The sequence below is a fragment of the Sus scrofa genome, chromosome 9 (assembly GCF_054392235.1).
Source record: "Sus scrofa isolate SSC_HxYL_T2T_F1_AM1 chromosome 9, Sscrofa_HxYL_maternal_Yorkshire_Landrace_v2.0, whole genome shotgun sequence".
Classification (NCBI taxonomy): domain Eukaryota; kingdom Metazoa; phylum Chordata; class Mammalia; order Artiodactyla; family Suidae; genus Sus; species Sus scrofa.
The window spans coordinates 96,111,918-96,133,343 of NC_139391.1; the positions used below are offsets into that span (position 1 = coordinate 96,111,918).

At 42.8% G+C, this 21,426-nt stretch overlaps 1 protein-coding gene across 3 annotated transcripts in view; it reads right to left on the bottom strand.

The window, feature by feature from the left end:
* TOMM7 (translocase of outer mitochondrial membrane 7) overlaps positions 1 to 21,426 on the bottom strand; it is a 346,781-nt gene that overhangs the window by 201,096 nt on the left and 124,259 nt on the right. The window lies entirely within an intron of this gene.

Sequence of the window (21,426 nt, forward strand, 5' to 3'; positions counted from 1 at the left end):
CTGAGCCACGTCTGTGACCTACACCACAGCTCACTTCAAGGCCAGGGATTGAACCTTAGTCCTCATGGATACTAGTCAGGTTCACTGCCACTGTGCCACAACAGGAACTCCAAGGTGTTAGTTTTTATGTGACACAAAGGGCTTTCTAAAAGAAGTGAAGACCCAAAGAAGTGGATTGGCCTGAGAACTTATATATCAATTATAATAAAGAATGATAAATTGTAGAGATGTAACAAGACAAAGGAGAAGGGTTTTTAGACTTCTAGTAGCTGTAAACTATGGGATATTAAGCATATGAGGGAAACTAGTGAAAGATGAGGGTTGGCCTTGCAAGGTTTGTTTGTGCAGGTCCACCTTGGTGCCAACTCATCATTTTCTTCATGGCCATAAATCTTCCCCAGCAGAGGCAATATGGCAGTCATTTCTCAGGAGTTTCTGCTTGAGTCAGATAAAGGAAGCCCTAAGACAGTTTCTTTCCCCTTCTGCTGAATCTCAAATATGCACTTCTGCTGCATATTTTGGGATGGCAATTCCTGATCCCCTTCAAAGCCATGAGAGGAGATAAGACAATCAAAGAACACTTTTACTATCACCACTTGAATGAAGTTGTGGATGCAGTTCTTGGGCCCTACAGTGGATCTTCATCTAGGGTTCTTGAGCTCTGGCTCCAAATTTCACTCCCAAGCAGAAAAATACAGCTGCAACATTCCAGCACATTTGTCTGGCAGGTTGAGAAAGATACAATCCCTACCATCTAGAGAGTTTATGCTTAGCTGAAACATTCCATGTAAGCTGAAATGGGAGGAAGCACTGCTGGCTCCCTAGACCACTAACTTGAATCCCTTGCTGCCTAAAACCCATTATTCTGCCTTGGAGCCACTCAGCAGAGTCATCTGGAGCTGTAGAGGTTGAAACATTGCAGGAGCCAGGGAACACATCACCTTTGAACATCAGGTTACTTAAAAGTTCTGTCCAGAGCAAGACAGCCTTTAAGAAATCTATAGCCATCATCAACTTTTTTCTGAGCAGTTTCTGACTCAGGGCAAACCGTTCACAGTCACACTGAAAGAAGAGGGTAAATGATGAGTTTAAATGCTACACCAGTTCTCATCCCTGGTTGCCTGTTAGAATCGTCTGGGAAACTTAAACACACACACACTGCTTGAGTCCCACTTCAGAACTTCTGGGGATGGAACTTGGACATGGGTATTTTCCTAAAGCACTACAGGTGATTCTAATGTACAAGATAAAGGAAAAAATGGTTTCCAATTGTAGAAATGTGTCCCTGAAAAAAATTTTCCTTTCTCCTTCCCCTTCTGTCTTCCTGGAAATTAATAGAAGACATAAAAGCAATCTCAGCATGTGTGCCTCACCCGTGGTCAGACTTTGGTCATCAGCTTCTCTTGGAGCTCTGCCCAAAAATGGCAACTGAATGACTCAGTCAACTCTCTGTTCCCGAGGAGCCATTGGGGGAAAAAAGGTCCATTGGAGAAATCGGAGGGAAGGAGGGAGAGAAGATCAGACCCCAGAGACAGCAGGACAATGTTGCGGCTGCTGACTCAATCAGTTGGCATTTCCCTTCCTTCTGTCTTTGCTCTTAAGAATCATCTAGATACCAACTACTAGGGATTCAGGTCCAGAATTCATTTTCAGACTTCTTTAGAACATACATGCATTAAAATCCCAGGAGCAGGAAACATGCTGGCCTTAAATGTTGTGTAAAATGACCATTGAATGAAAGCATTTGACTCAATCCACTGCCACCTTCTTAAACCCACCTTCTTGGTAAAAGGATACATTCATGGTTGTTCTTCTACTTTTCTAAAGAATGATCCATTCTCCACTTCCTTCACTACTCCTCTTCCTTCTCCCACTTTTCTTGGGGGGCTCTAAGTCTCTTTAGAACTACATAGAGTTTCTCAAGACAGCTTGATCCAAGCCCTACTCCCCCATTTTACAGAACTGGAAACTGAGATCCAAAAAGAGCGAGTGATCTGCCCAAAGTCATGGGGCTAATTAGTGACGAGGTGACGACTAGGACTCAGGTTTCCAGAACTCCAACCACATTCACTACTCAATTCTCTCTACTACTGAGTCAGTCACAGGAGGAAAACACCAAAAGGTACTGATCTGTATGGAGGTCTTTCTATTCTTCTAGATCCTTGCTATTCAAAATATAAACCATGTACAGCTGCTATGGATCACAGAATGGATGTTCCTTAAAAAACTAATCTGGAACTACCACATGATCCAGCAATCCCTCTCCTGAACTTATAACTGGAGAAAACCATAATTTGAAAAAATACACGCATGCATCCCAATGTTCATAGCAGCAGTATTTACAATAGCCAAGACATGGAAACAACCTAAATGTCCATCAAAAAAGGAATGGATAAAGAAGATGTGGTATATGTATACCATGGAATACTACTCAGCCATAAAAAATGATGAACTAATGCCATCTGCACCAATATGGATGGACCTCGAAATTATTATACTACGTGAAGTAAGTTCAAAAAAGATAAATATCATATAATATCACTTATATGTGAAATATAAAATAAAGATACAAATTATCTTATTTACAAAAGAGAAAGAGACCCACAGACATGGAAAACAAACTTATGGTTACCAAAGGAGAAACATGGTGGGGGAGGGATAAATTAGGAGTTTGGGATTAATATATACACACTATTATGTATAAAATAGATAGGCAACAAGGACCTATGACATAACACTGGGAACTCCACTCAATATTTTGTAATAACCTGTCTGGGAAAAGAATCTGAAAAAGAATACATACGTATAACTGAATCACTTTGCTGAAACTAACACAACATTCTAAATCAACAATACTTCAATTTAAAAAAAATAGATATAGAACATGGACCAGCAGTATGGGTCTCATCTAGGAACTCATTAGAAATGCAGAATCTCGGAGTTCCCTTGTGGTGCAGTGGGTTAAGGATCCAGCATTGTCACTGCTGTGGTGAGGGTTTGATCCCTGGCTGGGGAACTTCTGCATGCTGTGGGCATGGTCAGAAAAAAAAAAAAAAAAAAAAGAAATGCAGAATCTCAGGCCCTGCCTAGACCTACTAAATGAATCAGAATTTGCATTTTGACAAGATCCTTAGGTGGTTCTAACATCCTTTAAAATTTGAGAAACACTTTTCTAAATTAGCATTTAGATTTTTACCCATGCCTAAATGCAAGTATTTATTCAACACACATTGTATAAAGCGGGATGTTAGGCATTGAGAAGGTTATACTACCAGAAAAAGAAAAAAAAAAGAATTTGTTTTAATTATTTAAAAAATTTTAGAAATCACAGCAAATTAAGATAGTTAGACAACACTGATACGTGTAGATATGATAGCCTCATCTCCATATCAAAATGATTTTAAAACTAGTGTTATAATAACTTATAAAAATTAAAATCTAAACACCCACCATCCTGGTATCAAGTACATTTCCAATGTTCCCAAACCACTCTTCATTGCTATCCAAAGCCTTTCCTTGAGTCGAAACTACTGCAATGTAGGAGTGACTGCATTCAACCCAGGGACTGAGCAGTAGTTCATTCTCATTATCGTAAAACTCTTGGCACAGAATAACTTTACTACCTTAGTCATTGTTGCACCCTTCCAATTTTCCTGATTTTCTGGGTATTGTCAAAAACTCATTTCTGGTGTGGATTTAACACCTGATGTCTGCCAAATTTCCTTCCCCTTTCTCTTATTAACACTAAGTTTCACACCAAGAACTTGGCCTTTCCTTGTTTCCTGGCAACAGAGCTTCCAAAGGAAGTGCAAGGGCAAGGACCTACACAAAGACTACAGCAGAACAAAAGAGAGGATAAACACATACACAGGGAAACACAAAAGCTCCACCGGTGAGAAAAATGGGCCCCTGTGGTAAAATGAGAACGCATTTATCAAACCCCAGGCATCAAGGCTCCTCTGCTCTCTGCTCTAGTACTGTCTTTATGCACTCAAATAACATTTGTAACATTCTTGTTTATGATTCTAATTGACTGCTGAGAAAATAAGATCAAGTCCTAACTTAGGGAAATGACAGACTTTGGAATAAATATTCTTGAGGAGAAAAGTAGTGCATGTGCAAAACAGTGATGTCAATGCAAGCCAGGATGTGACACAGCAGCCAAATGAGGGACAAGGATAAAATGTGTAACACCTGCTTAAGAGAAAAGACCAGACTGGAGGCAAAGAGAAAATTGTCCTCTCTGCAGACTGGTTTTTGGTTGTTTTTTGTTTGTTTCTATGTTTGTTTGTTTTCTTATTCATTTTCATGGTGGGCAAAAATGGCCACTCCACAGCTCCCAAATTTGTACATCATAGATGAAATCATAGAGAATGCCCGCCTCTTAAGGTCATGAACTACAAAATCGCAACAGAGAAAATGTCTAGTCTGTTTGGATCAGGAATCCACCCCTGCGCCCATCAGCTATGGCAGGGATCTTTTAGCAATCCCTACCTGCACAGAGACCATAAAGGAAGAGGGATAAATTCCTAAAAAAGAGGATGTATTGGCTTATAAGTTGGAGCCAAAATGTGTTTACCTGTGAGGTGGAGGTGATAAACACAACAGTAGCACCAAGCCCAGCACTGGATGTCTGAGTTGAATGGGACCTCACTGTCAGAGCTGTCTACAGCAGATGCCCTAGTACTACCATGCCCCATGACTAAGGTCAAGGGAAATCCACAACAACCCCATCCAGGCAGGACTACAAATGGACCAGACTCTTCAGGAATAAAGGACTGGGTCACCCTATCAGGTGAAGAATCTCAACCAGTTGAAGAGCATGCTACAGGGAAAGAGAATACAGAGTGGTATGAAAGAAAGTAGTTATAAATACCAGCTATGACCATGTGACTAGTTAGAGAAAAACAAGGACTATAACTGTCATGAGTATGCCTTCCATATTTTACTGTGAATATGTGTATCTTTGTTCTTTCCTCTATTATTAAAAAAAGATGTATTGACTTCACATCTGTATTTAAGTATTGTTAATTTTACATCATAGTATTTGCGTTATGGAACATCTAGAAACAACATTCAAGAACTTTTTCTCTTCTTCTAGGGAAGGGTTGAATGCATTTTTGGTTGTTTGCAGGATACTTATTATGTCATAAAAAAATTATAACCTTGTTATTGTCTTTAATTGGAAATTAAATATGGTTTAAGGAGATGCATATGGGGTAGACTTGTGATGGTTAATTTTATGTGTTAACATGACTGGATCACAGGAGTCGGATAAATACTATTGGTGTACGTGTCTGTGAGGGTATTTCCAGATGAAATTAGCATTTGAATCAGCCGACTTAGAGAAGCAGTCCACCCCCACCCCCGCAGTGTGACAGGCATCATCCAGTCCACTGAGGACTTGAATAGAACAAAAAAGGTGCTGGAAGGAAGAATTTGACCCTTTCTGCCTGATTGCTTGAGCTGGAAACTTGATCTCCTGCCCCCTGAATTCCTGGGTCTCAGACCTTGAAACCTGGCCTGGAATCTACATTAGTGCTTCTCCTGATTCTCAGGTCTTTGGACTCAGACTGAATTATACCACTGGCTTCCCTGGGTCTTCAGATTACAGATAACAGTTATAGAATTTCTCAACCTCCATCAATGTGGGAGCCAGCTCCTGATATTAAATCTCTTTCTATATGTATATCCTATTGGTCTGTTTCCCTTAGAACCTTGGCAAATATAACCTGTTAGCTGGCTCCCCTCATGATCCCAAGATGGCTGCCAGAGTCCTTGGAGTCAAGTATAGGCAACAACTACAGAAGAGTTCTATGTGAGAACTTCTTTTTATCAATGAGGAAAATATTTCTGAGGCCTCCAGTAGACTTCCCCTTATCTTACTGGTCAGGACCATATCAAGGGCCCACACTTAAATAAATTACCGGCAAGAGGAAAAGACAACTATGATTGGCTCAGGCCAGTTAGAATTCGCCCCCAGGGCTGCACAGGGATCCATCTCCTGTAAAGCATGTGACTGTCTGAAATCCCAAAATTTGGAATTCTATTAGCAAGAACTATGGGTAGAGAACCAGTGGTGTCTATAATAGTTAGCACTTTCAGAAAAGCATTTCCAGCACTAAAGAGAAGCTGCCTTCCTTAGCAAAGAAAGTTAGAGCCAGGCCTGAAAACTGCTTTCACTCAGCCAGAAGTCCTGTTCCAGCTATGGGGACAATCCAACTATGCTGAACTGCACAGCAACAATAAGATCAATGGCACCTTAAAAACCATCCTGAGCACTCACCATATGCCAGGCCCTGGTGATATACACTACACACTCTAGGTGTAGGCAAGACTAGGTAGGCACAACACTTAAGGAGGCACTCACGCTCAGGGTTGTGCACACACAGGCTGGCACTTGAGAGCAGGTGCCTCCTTAAATTTTGTACCTTGGGGATCTCACCTGCCTTCCTTGTTGTGCCCCAACCTCCCCAGACCCACTACTCTATAAGGAATTAAGGCAGCTCTTCTCCCAGATGCTGGGACTGTGGGTGGCTGGGCGCTCTTAGCTGAGTCCCTCTCAGCTCTTAGCTGAGTCTCCCTCAGCTGAAGAGACCAGCCTTCCCCCATTTCTCATCCCTTCCTAGAGGCAGCCCCACCCAAAAACTGTGAGGAGCAGGGACATGAAGACCCAGCATTTGATATCAACATGGGTAAACTCTGCAGGGCTATCCCACATCCAGTCCTGTGGGACTGACTGAGCCCATGGGATTGTGATTTCACTGCAGTCCAGCTTCTCTTCCTATCCATCTTATCTCCTTCATTCAGAAAACTGTTCCCCAGCTACCTTTAGCATACAAATCTCCATCTCAGAGCTTGTTTCCTGGTGAACCTGTCTGGCAACAGTTGTCTGAAAAAGGCGTAGGAGTTGCCTGAAAAAGCAAATATTAAAACAGGCTACAAGAGTTCCTGTTGAGGCTCAGGGGCAATGAACCCAACTGTTATCCATGAAGATTCTGGTTCGATCCCAGGCCTCAGTGGGTTAAGGTTCCGGCATTGCTGTGAGCTATACTGTAGGTCAAAGGTGTGGCTCGGATCCCACATTGCTCTAGATTTGATGTAGAGCCAGCAGATACAACTGTGATTCGACCTCTAGCCTGGGAACTTCCATACGCTGCAGATGTGACCCTGAAAAGAGAGAGGAAAAAAAAAAAACAAAAAAAAAAAAAACAGGCTATAATTGAGGAGTTCCCACTGTGTCACAGTACATTAAGAACCTGACTGTAATGACTAGGGTTGCTGTGGAGGACCAGGTTTAATCCCCGGCCCAGCACAGTGGGTTAAAGGATCCACCATTGCCACAGCCATGGCTCGGATTCAATCCCAGGCCCAGGAACTTTCATATGCTTGGAGTGCAGCCATAAAATTTAAGACAAAACAAAACAAAACAGGCTATAATAAGGTCATCTTCCCCAGTGATAACTGAAGCACTGATAGATCCTCATATGTACCTCGTATTTACCTCATTTGAGAGAGAGATGGGGTAAACACAGATCCTAAGCCTGATGGCATTGGATAGCTATTGTCGGGAGAAGAGATGCATTGGAGAAAATAAAAGACTGAGTGTGATTACTCACTAATCAAGGCTCAAGGTTAATACCAAAAGGCCTCTTTGGAAGCATATAAAGAAACTCTCATATCCTGCAGCCAGAGGGCAGAAAAAGCTGAACCTCAGATCTAGGACTTAGTTATAAGAACAGCAGAGCCCCAGAAGAGATTGAATTCTCACTTCACAACTTGTTCCACATCAGAAGCTGGCTGGTTCCTTTGGCCCAACCAGTACTCAATTTCCCTATACCTGAATATATAATTCAGTTGTTGGCTGAGCCCCCACGCATCGCAGTGGGAAAGCCAAGTGGGAGCCTCTGAAACTGGCCTTCCCCACTCCAGCCAGAATAATAAACTGAAAACAGTATCCAATCCCGAGGGAAAAGGCAGATCTCAAAGATGCAGGGTGATGATCCCTATCACATTGCCATTTAACTCACCAAGCTGGCCTCTACAGAAGCCAGGTGGGTCAAGGAGAAGGACTGTGGACTAGTGCAAACTCCATTATGCATGAGCCGATTGCAGCAGCTATGCCAGCAGTGCTATCTTGACTAGGGCTGATTCAGATCACCTCAGGTACATAACTTGCAGTTAAGGATCCGAAAAATGCATTCTTTTCCAGTTTTATCAGAAAGAAGATCAGAAACAGTTCTCCTTCACTTGGGACGGACAACAGTGTACAAAGACAGCCTTGCCCCAGGGTGTGTTAACTCCCCCACCCTAGGTCAAAATACAGTCCCAAGAACCCTGGCCCCCTGGACATCCTGCAGAACATCATATTGGTCCACTCAACCGATGACAGTATGTGATTTGGACCTGAGGAGCAAGAAGTGGCAAGTATGTCGGAGGCCTCAGTAATACATGTGCCCTTCAGATGGGAGGAGAAAAATGCTACAAAGATTCAGTGCCTCCCGGCATTGTTGGTGACCCAGTAAGTTTGCCATTAAAGGATAAGGTGTGGTTGCCACCCAGTTACGTCATTGTTCATACCAAGAGAACAGCAGGCAAGGAAAGGAGTCAGCATTCCAGCATGAATAACTGACTCTGAAAATCAGGAAGTGATAGGGCTGCTTTTACAACTGGAGAACAAGGAAGACTATATTTGGCACCCAGATATTGGATGTCTCTTATTGGAAAATGGATAAGTACAGCAGCTGCAGCCTATTTTGCACCCCCCAAGTAAGCCACTTGGTGTGTTACCCAGATTTACTACCCCCTTCGGAGCTCAAGCACTTGTTTCCCTCGCCCAATAGGAGTGATGGCCTCTGCAGTTAGCTGCTGAGTCCCTCTCCAGACCTCACTCACTGCTGAAGAGTTTCTTTGCCTAAGATCACACCCCCTTCCTGGGAACAGCACATCCAATGACTGGTCAATGTGGGGACCTAAGACCCACCCCTTTGTCTCAATTCAGGGTAAATCTAAAGGGGTATTGCAGCTGCACAGCCACCCAAGGGCTTAAATTAAACTGTATCACAGTTCACCTCTCCCTCAACCAATCATGCGATCTCCACTTTCCCAAAGGTATTGACCCCAATAACCTTCCTGCATGCAAACTTCCTCTCATAATCTGTGTCCCAAGGAACCTGAGCTGCAATACACGCATTACTGCATTGTCTAATTTGCTTCTCACCATTGCTATGATGTTGTCCTTTCCACTCATATCTTTACTATTATCCCGATCTTACAGGGGAAACTCAAGTTCTAAGAGTTTTGGTAACCTTGAACTCTCCCTTGTTCTAGACCTATGCTCTTAACCAGCATAGGTAAGCAAACTCTAATCCTAGTTCTAGAATCAATACCCCCCTGGATGAGACTCTGGGTACAGCCAGTCAAGCACTAACTCTTAGAATGTCTCTTTGCATCGTGGACCTACCTGCAAGTTGCAGAGGAAGGAGGGAAGGATCGTCTGTGACCCAGCTCCCCGCTCCAGGCTCTGTAAGCCGCCCCTCTATTGCTGTGAGTTCCCGGGGTCGTCTCTCATGAGTTTAGAGCTCTCTCTTGTGCTGGTGACTCTGTGCAGAGGAGGTCCCCACCATGGCCAGCTGCTACTCCCAGCCCAGTGGGTCCCAAATTTCAAGGTAACTGGAGCAGCCCACATGCACAGTGATATTGGGCCTAAGAATTCAGTGGTTTACTAGGTCACATGTGGCTGGAAAGTTACATAACTGCAGAGATCACCCAGGTCTGCTTCAGGTCTTTTCTCTCTCCACCCACCAGCTCTCTGTCCCTCTCTTGAGTAGGGCCCTTTCACCCAGCCCCCCACCCCAAGTTCCAAGGTGACAGTACTAGATGGAGGAAATGCTGAATGGGAATGTGGCTAAAACTGTCTCCACTATGACAGAGGGATAGCTTGTCATCTACTTCTGCAACCTCATTCTCAGCTTATTCTCTGAGCAGTATCTTAGACAACATCTGGACTCCCATCAACTTCCCATCAACTTGGCACGTATGCAACGTGCATAAGTAACTAGGAAGGGCAATGGAGTGTGTTTAGTCATTTTGCATAAGAACTTCCCTTGCACAACTTCTGTATATAACTCATTTGGCAACCCCCTTTTCTACCCATTAAGGTGCCAGCATCGACCACGTTCTTAGGAGAGCTCACAGTCCTTCCGCCTTGGGCTCCCTGAGGCAATGGAAAGAAAATTCCAGGTATTGCTTTCCCCTACCCCTTATATCCACATCCTTAGCTTGTCTCTTATCATTCTCAGTCAAGGTTCTTCTGCCTAGGAAGGTCTGTCTCCTTCCCTCTACTGACTTGTTCAGCTCATTCCTGCCCTTGTTCTGGTGTTGGGCCATTTTCCACCTTCCTCCTCGCAGGAGGATCTCCTTGACACCTGCAGTATTCTGTATGCACTGCATCCCCCCAAGACACCATCCCTGAGGGACTTTGTCCCACTCCCCACACTCACAAAGCCTTATCAGCATGTGCTTGTACAGATGTTGCACTCAGCTTGGCAGTTTTCAGTGGCGTCTGATCCAGTTTCAGAGTCAGAATACTGTTAACTCTGTCATTTATGGGAATGTGATCCTAGAGAAGTCCCTTAACTTCTCCAAGCTTCACTATCCTCCAAGAGTAAAAGCTATGCAGCAAGTCTGTGGGGAGAACAAACGAGGTGACGTAATGGGAGGTGACTTTAAATGTTCAAGTGTTACACAAGTGTTACTTGATCATTACTGTGTTGTTTCTCCCCAATGCCCTCTGGAGCCACATCTTTTACTTCCTTCCTAACTCTCTCCTGGGTCATACACAGTGCCAAGAATACCCTAGGCTAATATTAAATGCAGAGTTAAGAATGAATAAAAGGAGTTCCCATCGTGACGCAGTGGTTAACACATCCACCTAGGAACCATGAGGTTGCAGGTTTGGTCCCTGCCCTTGCTCAGTGGGTTAAGGATCCCACGTTGCAGTGAGCTGTGGTGTAGGTTGCAGACGCGGCTCGGATCCCGCGTTGCTGTGGCTCTGGCTTAGGCTGGTGGCTACAGCTCTGGATTCAACCCCAGCCTAGGAACCTCCATATGCCGAGGGAGCGGCCCAAGAAATAGCAAAGAAAAAAAAAAAGAATGAATAAAAGAAAACCGACCCCTAGCCTGGAAACTTTCACGTGCCATGGGTGCGGCCCTAAAAAGCAAAAAAGACCAGAAAACCACTTGCCCAACAGGATGAAGGCAGAAGAGTAACCATATTAAATCTTATTGTAGCTATTGTTCCACAGAGTGGATCTAGAACTTGCTATGCACGGAAACACCCTGAGAAGGATTGAAAATTTATTTGCATCCCACCTTGCAAATCTACACTGAGAGGAAGAGGAATAGCATTAAAACACTTCCATTCCTCATTCCAACATGGGGCCAACATTGCTAACAAGGGGCCGGTTAGCCTCTGGAACTCTTGTTAGCCTCTCTCCAAAAGACTGCCACCTTTACACACCCAGCTTTTTATATCCCCCTTAAAAAGATCTTTTTTTTTATCTCCATAGTATGATCAGTTCCTCTTCAACATCTGATGCAACACTTAGTGTTTTCCATTGCTTTCTAGCTGTGTCAGATTTCCCTAGAAGACAGAAATGAAAGTGATGACTAAGAAGATTGCACTTAAAATTCAAATTTTTGACCTACGCATTGATTTCCCCACCCACCCCTCCCATTCCTATCTCCTTGCCTTCTGAAGGGGGAAATTACCATTTTTACAGAGGGTAAAACCTTCAGCATGCAACATTACATGTAGACTTGCAGTCTTAAGCTACAAATTTAGTTCATTTACTTGAAATCATTCAAAGCAGAACCTACTCAGAGAATTCAGACTTCTTTTTCTATGTCTCTGACCATCTTCCAAAGAGACAGAAAGAGCCAGAAATATACCAGTTACAGTCGATTTCCCCTCCATCACTTAGAAACAATTAGGCATTTACCTTATCAACTCCACATCGGCATGTATTCTATATACAGTCTTGCCTACAAGTCGAATTATTGAAAACGCCGCATGTGGAATGCAGAAAGACATTGTGCATGAAAAGAAGAAAAATGAGGCGGGGAATAAATAATAAAATGGAGTGGTTCTTCAGACTATCTCAACAGACACAGAATATTTCCCTCACAGAAACAGGATGAGATTTCTCAATTGGGTTTTTTGTTTTTTAATGACCCAAACTTGAGTAATACAGTCAGTACTTTGATAACTATCTAAGATAATTAAATGGTTATGGTGACGTGTCATTGTGGCCCATTTTCCAATGCAGTCTGTTCCAAATATGCTCACTCTTAAATCAAAATCACCTACAGTTGAGCAAACATCTTATCCCCATTCTCAACCCAAAGGCAAATTCTCTCATCTACCAAGCTAGCAAAAAATAAATCAGTAGCTGGCCCAAACTGTCACTGAGGGACTCTTTCGGAAGGAGGAATGGTACCCCTCTGGTGTTGGTCAGTGCATGTTGCAGGAGCTCTACACTTCCTCAATATATTTATTGAAATCCAGACACTGGAACTAGAAAACTGATCAAAACCACCCCTAAACAGAAGTTCATGCTCTCAGATTGACCAATTAGCAGGTAATTTTTTTATTTTATTTATTTATTTTTAGTCTTTTGTCCAGTTTAGGGCCGTACCAGCGGCATATGGAGATTCCCAGGCTAGGAATCGAATTGGAGCTGTAGGTCCTTGCAAGTTTTTCTTTCCTTTTTCTTTTTTCAGCTGCCCCTTGGCATATGGATGTTCCTAGGCCAGTGATCGAATCCAAGCCAGGGCTGCAACCTACAGCACAGTTGCAGCAACACTGGCTCTTTAACCCTAACCCACTGCGTCAGGCCGGGGATGGAACGGTTGCCTCTACAGAGACAAAGCTGGATCATGAACCCACTACACCACAGTGGGAACTCTAGCCCTTGCAAGCTTTACTGCAGCTCACTTTGTTCCTTCCAAACCTGAGGACTCAGAAATGACTCCATTGTTGTGACGGGGGTGCGGGTAGGGTGGGGATCTGCCACCGGAGCAGAGGAAATCACCATCGCTTCCTCAGAATCCCCTTCTCCCCCCTACTAAGCCTAAGAGCTTTGATGTGGGGCCAAGCCCTTCTCTCCTTCCACATCCTCATCTCTCCCAGCTAGTTCTTCACTTTACCTCCCTCTGACTTCTGGCTGGCAGCCCAGCCAGTTTGCCAGAAAGCCCAGAGGCACCTCGTTCCTGACAGAGGACACAGCTGAGGCTAGAGCTGGGGCCCCTGCTCCATCATTTCTCTCTACTTTAATCACAAATGAGAAAGTAAATCTCCAAACATCATTTCCAATACCAGAAACCGTTAACAATAGATGCCTCCGGAGGGGGGAACAGAGCAGCTGAGGTAGAGGGCAGAAGGAGATTAATTTATACATACATTCCTCAGTAGTTGTGAGGCTTATCCTGTGCTTTGGGATTGCCTATCCAAGGAGTGCAATTTTCTAGACAATTACTTTAGAAAGAAAAGTAATTTTTTTTTGAAACCCAGAGCTTTCAGAATATTTTCTAGAATGCAATACTTTCCTTTGTTCTCAAATGGCTTAATAATCATATAGGTAAAAAGTCAGTAGGTTAAAAAAAAAAAAAAAAGGCGAAGAGTGCTTAAGAAGACAAACGTCATACACGAAACCCATTGCAAGACCTTAATTAAGTTTCTTAACCTCTCTGTGCCTCAGTTACCACATTTGTAAACTGGGGGTATGTACGGCGCTTATGTCACAGACATTGTGGGATGAAATGACCTACTGCATATGAAGCATTCAGTGTCTACCAGATAGTAAATACTGTATCATCGACAGGAAACAATCATTATCCTTAGAGGTGGCTGCTCACCTCTGTCACCTACTACAGAGAATGGTAAGAGAAAAAGTTCCAGGTAACTACAACATGCCTCTGAGAAGGACAACACATAGATGATTTAAAATGAAATGTAAGTGCTTTCGAAACTTCTGTCACACTTTGCTTAGTGTCTCCAGCCTGCTGGAGAAAAACTTCAAGTGTGCCAACTGTGGGACACAGTATAAGACCTGAGTCAGGGACCTGGGTGCAAGCTGTTGTTTCTCCACTAACCTGCTGTGTGACTTGGGCAAACTGCAAGGTCTCCTGTCTTAGTTTCTTCACAGGAGTGTCACAGGGCCAAGGAATCTAGTTTATTTGTGAAAAGGCTTTGTACCCATCAAAACCCTGCAAATGAGGTGTCATTATTTAGAAAATACAGAGTTGATGGCCTATTAAATAGAACAGCCGGGTTAAATAGAATAGAGTGTCCAGAAGGTGGAACCACCTAGAAGTTTCTACACGGCCATGAGAGAAGTTGATTTTTGGTGAAACTCTGCAGCAATTCAATCCTCTGCTGAAAAATAACCGCCTCTCAGAATGCTCTCATGGTGGGGTTGCTGGTGCTCCCCTTGGCCACTGCCCTCCCAGGGTAAAAGAGCCCTGAGACTTTGAGAGGTTCCCTTTCTCTTCCAGATGTTTCCTCTGGGTTCACACTCTGGGTCCTTTCACTTCTCTGGAAATAACGTGCTCCCCTCAGACCCAAGGCATCAAAACATGCTGCATGTCCCTGTAGTTCAATCCACAACGGATTTTAATTTTAATAAGTTCAAAGAAATCTCAGAGAACCAAGTTCACCAGTTCAATAGCTTCAAAGTAAGTCAGTTAATCTCTCCAGGCCACAGCTTCCTTACCAGGAAAATGATATTTCAGATTCTAAGAGTCACATCAGCTTGGCCCAAGTGTAAATTCAGTTTTCACTGTTTCTTATCTCTCTGACCTTTCTGGTTCATTCCATAAACTTCCACTCCTAGACCCAGGCTGAAATCTACCTCACTCTTGGCTTCCTCTGGTTTTGAAGAAGGTGGGTCCTGATTTGTTTGAGTTCTCAGGTGTGAAAGGTTACTCTCCTCCCTGCCAGGCTCTCCTGGCCAGGGTTCTCACACAGCTTTTGTTTAGTAAATTCTTGCTTAGTGAAGACACAAAGGAAAGAATGCTTGGATGAAGGATTAGCTTGTTCATTCACCCAACAAATATTTACTGAGTATCTATTATATACCACGTAAAAGAGTTCATTAAGAACCTGACCCACCTGTTAGGTGGAGATGGAGGTGAGGGGGTTAGGGAGGTGTCCCTGAGCAAGTGAAGTTTGGCTGGGTTCTGAAGGAAGAGTAGGAGGTAACTCTACTAGGGACATTCATGAGACCAAAGACCCTGCAGTGGAAAAGAAGGCAGATGAATGGGTGAATGAGTGAATGAGTGAATGAGTGAACTAATAAACCAATGAATGGGCAGCCAGGCCTTACCTTTGGCAGCTGGCACTGTGTTCCTCTCATTGGGTTTCTTGTTCAATTAACACATCCCTGTTGCCAGACATGTGTGGTGATAGTTCATCAGCCTACAAAGCAGGTGTGAGTCCTGGACACCTATCACTGTGGTTAGAAAAGAATTTTGCAGGATATACATAAACATTTCCTTGGTTTCTACTGTGTGGAAAGCAGTCATTATCCAAATGGAGGGCTAAGAAATTTCAGACTTTTACTACTTCAGAAGATTCACTCCTTTCCAGCCTCAGCTAATTTGCCAATTTTCCCCAATTTATAGCTCTCCTTCCAGCCATTTCCATTATCAGAATAGTTGAAACAGCTCTCCAAATTGGCTAGAGCAATTTAGACATTTTCATTTTGCAATAAGATCCAGTAAATCTAGTATAGAATTTAACCATGTTTTTCTTTCACAAGGTGAAAATCTTCAAGGGAGATAAGTTTACAAGTAGACAGAAGAAAAACTTTTGTCATTCCTGAGAAGGGGGGAGGGAAGGAAAAAAAAAAACCCTGTAAATGTCATACTGACTAATCCCATCTATATTTGGAAGGCCCTGGGGGGTTTCAGGGCTTTCCAAGCGCTAAATTGAACAGTGACATTCCTCTGAAAAAGGAATGTGCTGTCTCTGCTCCCTAGAGCACTCACCTGCAGCAGCTGGAATTAAAGTCTTTAAAGTGAGTGGGAATTTGGGGGATGCCAGCACAGTTTCCAACTGTACCCCAACCTGTTCTCAGGTACCACAGGTCAACGGCATATTTAAAGTCCAAGAATCAAGAATGTCCCTCATCTGATAGCTTTCCCCAGGCCACAGTGGACTTGTGATGGCACCGTTTTAGCACCTGCTTCTCCCACTGTGTCTATTACTATTGACTCCATTTATACCTGACTTAGGATGATACCCAGCTCTGTTCCCATGAGACTGACCTGAGCTCTATCAAATCAATGTGAGTCCTGTGTCTGAAAGTTCACTGTCTGAAGTTCAGAAAGATAAATAAACACAACATTTGCCAGGCTGTAGGATCCTTGATTTACCTTCTCCTCTCCAGCCCTGCCAAAGACATCTACAACCAGGGAAGATCTGAAAGCTGAGCCTCGGGCTGTGTGAGTCAGCCCTGAACAGCGTTTTGCTCAGTTGCTTCATGGAGCTCAATTTTTTTTGTATCTTATATTCTACCCCTATTTCCATAAAGAAACCCTGCCTCACCATGATTAAAATTAAAGTTTCACTTCTTCTGAGACGGAATTACATATTAACAGGCATTCTAATGTTATTCTTACCTTTTACTTAAAAAGTAAATTGTTTAAAGACATTAATAATTGCTATACTATTATTGGGAGTCAATTTTATTCCTATGTCTAGAAAACATATTAGCAAATGATGATGTCACAGTAGTTAAATTTTGCAATACAACAATTGAGGATTTTACCACTACCTTAAGTCTAAACCACAACACAGATAAGTAAAACACTGAGAATGAACTCTGTATAGGTTATTGACACAAGTTTTTTAAAAATCCATTGAAAATTTACAAAGTTAATAATAATGCACAACCATGCATGCATATAATCATAGGGGTGAAAATATGCTGGCTTCTTAGGAATTGTTATAAAAACTCTACATTCCACCTACACGATATGTGGGTTACAGGCATCCTACTCCCATTTGGAAACCGTTCTCTCATCGGATGTTTTTAAATACATCCAAGGTCGCTGTTCCATTTCCATGTGCTCTGGAGATGGAGGCCAGTGGACACACAAAGGAGATGGGGCACAGGGCTGAGAACCTCAATGCCAACTTTGACCAGAGCGTTAGGTCCACCCCACCTGACAATACCCTAGATTGGGCCTGACGTCAAACCAGCTTCCTGGGCTCTGAGTGATAACAGGAAACAAATTCCTCATGCTCCATTAAAGCGTCCACGTGTTTTTCAAAAGAAAACCTTAGAATCTGCTTGATAATGTGGATAATTTTGCACTAACAAGGTGATGGCCAGTCTGAATTAGTGAAAACCTCCTTTATGCTTTAATGTGATTTCCTGGACAATTTTTAAGAAGTTTTATTACTTTCAAAATTATGGTGTAGCACTAAGGTAGGTTAACAAAGAACCGTTTAATGGGTATCTCTTACTTGGTGACCAGGTCGGAAAGACTTTTCAGCATAGTCATTCTAAGTTCTAAAATATCCAACTCGAACTTGGAAGCCATTTGTTCCTTGAGTTTTTTTTGTTTGTCTGTTTTAAAGCTTTTTATAAAATTCTACTCCCATTCCAAAAGCAATGGCTTTCGTCTGAATTGCCAGACTTCCTATGGCCCACTCTATCTTAATTAGGTTGTGACCTTTTGTTAGGGCAACTATGGCATGCAAGATTTTAAGAAGAAAAAGCTGCACCACCCAAGCTTTCTTAAGAAACCCTGCTCCAGGATGAGGGAGCAACTGGCAATCTGCAAAAAGAATTGCAGAATGAAGCATAAAATGAGGACCTCGACACAACTTCCCAGAGGTGTGCAAGCAGTGTCAGGGCCCCAGGCTGAAGGTGAGCTGTGCTGTGTGAGTTCAGCACACACATGGGCTTGGGTCCAGCCACATTCACGGTGCCCACATGCACACATTAGCATGCATACTTGTTCCTCACATCAGCCTCCTTTCCTGCCTGCAGCTGTCCAGCAGAAGGTGGTAGGTATATGGGCCCATATTCTAAAATCCCTGAGGGATCCTAGCCTAATACTCAAGAACTCTCACTCTTTACTATTATTATTATTACTATTATTGTCTTTTTAGGGCAGCACCCACGACGTAGGAAGTTCCCAGGATAGGGGTCAAATCAGAGCTATAGCTGCTGGCCTGCGATACAGCCACAGCAACACAGGATCCGAGCTGAGTCTGCAATCTACACCACAGCTCACAGCAAGGCTGGATCCTTAACCCACTGAGTAAGACCAGGGATCGAACCTGCGTCCTCATGGATGCTAGTCAGGTTCATTAATGCTGAGCCATAATAGGAATTCCTACTATCATTATTTTTTATTTTTTATTTTTATTTTTTGTCTTTTTGCCTTTTTCTAGGGTTGCAACCATGGCACATGGAGGTTCCCAGGCTAGGGGTCGAATAGGATCTGTAGCTGCCAGCCTATACCAGAACTACAGCAATGCAGGATCTGAGCCACTTCTTTGACCTACACCACAGCTCACAGCAACACCAGATCCTCAATCCACTGAACGAGGCCAGGATCGAACCTGCAACTTCATGGTTCCTAGTTGGATTCATTAACCACTGAGCTATGATGGGAACTCCCTCATTATTTTTTAATGGTAACATTATTATATTATATGGTAACTCATATTAAATGGCAGAATCAAAAATCCCGATATGCCCTTTCAGAAGAAAAAAATTCAAGGGAACAGGGTTCTATGCAAATCATCATATAAACAAATTCAGGGAGAAGACATGACAGCCAGAGCAAGTAAGCATAAATACAAAGCTGGAACTTCTAGTACCACTTAAAGAATTAAACATGTGTGTTTGTTCTCCCCACAGCCATTAAAATGGCATGACCAAAAAAAAAAAATTGTTGAGGAAAAAATCTCCTAAGAAGCCAAGGAACCTGCCTATGGAACTTCAGCCACAGGTGTGGGCAGAATGAAATGCCAACAGAAGCGGGGAGATTAAGTGAAAAGGTTCCACTGGGTGATACGGCACTCATGCAGGTGCTGACGCACACACTCCCCGACATCACCCCTTCTGCCAAGCTTACAGGGCTCAGCTATCAGAATACTTGCAGGCAGGTTTATGTTCTCCAGGCAACAGATTGAACAACTCCTCTCTGAGGAAACTGAATACCTCGAGAGAAACCTGTCCCCACTCCCAGCGCACACTGACATTTAAAGTTCCTTCAATGGGAAAATTGAGAGCCCTGCCAGATTCCTCTCGGAAAAGCCCACCTGCTGATCAGCCTCACCTACATAAAACTTCCAGTCAGCATTTCAGTGCCTCTCCCTTAAAAATAAGTAACCAAGACATTTGAGAAAAGCCACACCCGTGAAAGAAATAGACCCAAACAAACTAACAGGAAGAAGAAATTCAGGAGAAATAAAAATACAAGAAGTAGGAAAAAAAAAAAAAAAGAAAAATCATTTTAAGCTAAGATCGATTTCCTCGGAGAGATAAAAAAAGATATTCATGCAACAAGGCACTACTCTTTAAAAAGAGAGTTCTTGGGAATTCTAAATATGATAGTAGAGATGAAAATCTCTGTGAAGTGTTAAATAATAAAGCTGAGTAAATCTCCCAGAAAAATAGGAAAGAGAGAAACAGATTGAAAAGAGGAAAAGAAAAATGTTTCCTTTAAAAAAATAAATAAATAAAGGGTCAATCCAAAAGGGCCAATATCCAGAAAGGGGGAATTCCCTGGTGGAGAGAATAAAGAAAATAGAGGAAGAGAGGGGAGTGGGGAGGGTGGACTAAAAGGAAGGAGGGAGGAATATAGAAACAGCCCTGGCATACGACGCAGCTCATATGCAGTCAGCACACCATAGAATGTTGAGTTCCTACCAACAATGGCAAAAACTGAAAACCATTGGAATTGGCAGTGCAAAGTCATTCAAAGACTTAAGAACTAGCAGTCCAGAGGCTTCAGAAACTGGGGATTACTGTGAAGCAATCAAACCTAAGACGGCCTGAGTGAAGGCCTTTTGAGAAGAAATTAGGGCCTTCCATCCTCTTTCTGCTCTGCACCACTGGGTCTTCTTCCCCAGCCCCCTGGAAGATAGCAGATTTCTTCTTTGAAGGAACTCTTTCTGGATTGGAGGGTAATCCTTCTGGCCCAGTCGTAGGCTTGGGTGCAGCAGTACCATAAACTTGGACGTTTAGTGATTCTGACATGCTGAAACTCCCAGCTCTCCTTCCCTAGCCCTGTTTCCCCAGTTGGGTACCAGAACACCGGCAGCATACTAGTAACCTCAACAGGAGATAAGAAAAGTTTCTTTCTGGAGAATATGACCAGCCCAAGAAAAAAGCCCAGAAGACAATTAAATCAGAGGTTTCCTAAAATAGTGCTTCTGGATCACACTTCAGTGAATCTCAAAGTCAACAAGCCCCATCTATAAACTCAGAGCTTCTGATGAGCTTTTTAGTCCTCTACTTGAATACTGAGGAGACAATCACGGGTTACCAGAGGTCTAAGGAAGGCCAAGAACAAAACAAATAGAAAAAAGCAACTTGAAGAAGCAAAATTCACAGGCATTAAAACAAATTTGAAAGTATCATTAATACTATCAGGGAAATATGAGACAACGTTATATCCTTAAAACAAGAATAGAAAACTTATAAAGGAACATTCAGGTTACCAAAGAGAGAGAGAGAAGGCATTAGAAATTAATAAACATGAAGGTAATTTTGAAAAACTCAGAAAAATAAAATCTGATTAACAAGTGTTTCAGAAAGAGAGAACAGAAAACCAAGGGGAGGACATCATCAACAAAATAATTTAAGCAATTTCTCAGAAAGGAAAGATCTGAGTTTCCAGATTTTCTGAAAAGATCACTGAGGGCCCAATATAATGGATGGAAATAGGTGCAGGATCAGGAACATGACTGTAATTTTCAGGACACTAGGATAAAGAAAATATCCCTTTTTGCCTTGACTACTGGAGGATATTCTCCACCAAAACAAGAGAGTAAATCAAGAAAGAGGACAAGATTAGGAATCCAACTCAGGAGAAAAACAGGGAATTCCAAGGTTGATAATGAAGGGAAGTCCCAGGATGACAGCTCTGCAACAACATAGAGGGCATATAACCCAGAGAGGATAAGGTTGGAGGAGTGGGGGGCTCTAGTCAAGAAAAAGAACAGTACTGGCAGGTTACCTAATATTGGCTGACCTTGTATCTCTTAGAAGATGTGTCTATTAGAAGGCCAGTGCAAAGAAAATTACACTAATGGGAGGAAAAGCAAGAGTTAATTTCAGGCAAAATAAGAAGAAAAAAAAAAAAAAAAAAAACAACCATAGTCCATAATGCTCAACT